Source organism: Sinocyclocheilus rhinocerous, unplaced genomic scaffold (genome assembly GCF_001515625.1).
Source record: "Sinocyclocheilus rhinocerous isolate Xijiao unplaced genomic scaffold, SAMN03320098_v1.1 scaffold785, whole genome shotgun sequence".
In the NCBI taxonomy this organism is placed as follows: domain Eukaryota; kingdom Metazoa; phylum Chordata; class Actinopteri; order Cypriniformes; family Cyprinidae; genus Sinocyclocheilus; species Sinocyclocheilus rhinocerous.
The window spans coordinates 1,282,206-1,285,448 of NW_015660521.1; positions in this window are offsets into that span (position 1 = coordinate 1,282,206).

The following is a 3,243-nucleotide window of genomic DNA, read 5'->3' on the forward strand; positions in this document are numbered from 1 at the left end:
ACCAATCAGCTTGTGCCAAGTCGTTTAACTCTCTGAATATCATCAGTTACGTTAACACCCCGTCAGCCTGCGCCATCTAGAGTTTCATGACTGAACTATATATTTATCTTTGTTTTACACATACACTGATTGGCCACAACCTAATATTGTATAGGGACCCCAAAACAAGTGACTCCACAGGACCTCTGAACGTGTCCTGTGGTATCTGGCATGAAGACATTAGCAGCAGATCCTTAAAATCTTGCAAGGTGGGGCCTACATGTATCAGATTTTTTAGTCCAGCACATCCCATAGATGCTCAATCGGATTGAGATCTGGATAATTTAGAGGACAAGGCAACACCTTCAACTCATGTTCCTCAACCCATTCCTGAACAATTTTTGCAGTGTGCATAATCCTGCTGAAAGAAGCCACTGCCATCAGGGAAGACCATTGCTATGAAGGGGTGTTCATGGTCTGCAGGTGGTATGTCAAAGTAACTTCTACTTGAATGCCCGGAGCCAAGGTTTCCCGCAGAACATTGTGCATTGTAGTGTTTATGTGAAAACTTAAAATAAAAAAACACAAAGGAAAAACTTTTTGTTTTTACTACTTTGCTGTTGTCTAAATGTACTCTTAGACCTTGTCAAAGTCACTTAGATCTTTTCCCTTGCCCATTTCTCCTGCTTCCAAAAAGTGAAATTCAAGACCTTACTGTTCACTTGCTGCCTAGTATATCCCACCCCTTGACAGGTGCCATTGTAACAATAAAATCAATGTTATTCACCTCACCTGTCACTGGTTGTAATGTTGTGGCTGATCAGTTTATGATACTCCAAGACACATTCGAGATGGATTATCCTGATTTGAAACACAATCTTGACAAACAGTTACAGCCATTCTGGTTTTTCTCCATTGAAGTAGACAAGAGCTGTACTTGTACGGTTGGAAAGGCGTAAGGCCCAGAGGGCATTACAAATATGGTTGCAGAGTGAACGGATTTGCCTTAAAGGGTCTAAACTGAACGATAAACACAGATAACCCATATTAATTACTAACATAAACTATTTAGAGTTGTCATATGCCTCTATTGCTTGCATGGGCCTATAAAAATGAAATATTCAGATGTGAAGGCAGGATCTCAGCTGGAACAACTCAATTTTTCGCTGATTGGCTTTAATTAATTGACAATTTTGTTCAAAGCACAAAGAATACATATCAAAACCACTCGTTATTATTTAGTAAAATGAAAAACATGATTAAAATTAATCAAAAGAGCAAACTTACTTAAGGCCAAATTCATTTTTTTCAGCACTGAAGGCAGACGAAAAATGAGCTCCTACTCCAGAAATAACCAAATTAGTCTTAATTTATCAAAAGTCCTCAAGGGGTTTGGGTAAAAATCAGAGCTGGCATAAGGAATAAAGGGGAAACTCAAGAAACTAGCTCAAAAACCCACAATCAATCAAGCAGTCAGTCAATAGACCAACCGCTTTGTCGATAAGTTGTTTGTCTACCTGTCCATTTACCTCACATTCATCAGCCCACTTGCTGCTGTCATCGGAGTTCTCCGTCTTTCTCGCCTCCTCTTTCACCCACCATCTATCTGTCGATCTACCTCACAGTTTTCTCTCCTTTTAGGCCTTACATTAGAAATGCAAGTTACAATGTTCTGTTCTCACTCGAGTCTAGACATCAGATGTTGACAGCGTAATTGGCGATTACTTGCCATTTTGCTTTGATCCACATTTTTAACCTTCCAATACGTAACATTTACTGCAAGGTTATTTTACTCTGAATAGCAGTAAATATGAGGATGCATGATTTCTGTAGTAAATTATAACCTCAGAGTGGACGACAATAATGGCCTATCATATCATCAGCCTTAACACAGATTTATCTTCACATGTCCTCTCGTGAAATGAATAAACCACTGAGGTCAAGGTGAAACAAGGGATCTCAGCTGCACTAATATCATTTTTGAAATTTAATACAAAGTACATGTGCTTTAGGACACCCAACAAATGACTGTAAACTCATTCCTCTGTTGTTGCAATTTGATATTCATATTTAATGAAGGAATGTATCTGCCTTCGGCCTTCATACTCCATAGTGAGAAGTGGGCAGTTTATCAGTTTATATAATGGTTTTAGTTAAACTAATTAAACTAATTAGTTGATAAGTATGTATAATTTATTGTGCTATATACAGTGGGTACGGAAAGTATTCAGACCCCCTTAAATTTTTCACTCTTTGTTATATTGCAGCCATTTGCTAAAATCATTTAAGTTAATTTTTTTTCCTCATTAATGTACACACAGCACCCCATATTGACAGAAAAACACAGAATTGTTGACATCTTTGCAGATTTATTAAAAAAGAAAAACTGAAATATAACATGGTCCTAAGTATTCAGACCCTCTGCTCAGTATTTAGTAGAAGCACCCATTTGATCTAATACAGCCATGAGTCTTATTGGGAAAGATGCAACAAGTTTTTCACACATGGATTTGGGGATCCTCTGCCATTCCTCCTTGCAAATCCTCTCCAGTTCTGTCAGGTTGGATGGTAAACGTTGGTGGACAGCCATTTTTAGGTCTCTCCAGAGATGCTCAATTGGGTTTAAGTCAGGGCTCTGGCTGGGCCATTCAAGAACAGTCACAGAGTTGTTGAGAAGCCACTCCTTCGTTATTTTAGCTGTGTGCTTAGGGTCATTGTCTTGTTGGAAGGTAAACCTTAGTTCCAGTCTGAGGTCCTGAGCACTCTGGAGAAGGTTTTAGTCCAGGATATCCCTGTACTTGGCCGCATTCATCTTTCCCTCGATTGCAACCAGTCGTCCTGTCCCTGCAGCTGAAAAACACCCCCACAGCATGATGCTGCCACCACCATGCTTCACTGTTGGGACTGTATTGGACAGGTGCCTGGTTTTCTCCACACATACCGCTTAGAATTAAGGCCAAAAAGTTCTATCTTGGTCTCATCAGACCAGAGAATCTTATTTCTCACCATCTTGGAGTCCTTCAGGTGTTTTTTTAGCAAACTCCATGCGGGCTTTCATGTGTCTTGAACTGAGGAGAGGCTTCCGTCGGGCCACTCTGCCATAAAGCCCCGACTGGTGGAGGGCTGCAGTGATGGTTGACTTTCTACAACTTTCTCCCATCTCCCGACTGCATCTCTGGAGCTCAGCCACAGTGATCTTTGGGTTCTTCTTTACAATATATATATACACACTGTTAAAAAATAATAGTTTTATAGATATTAATT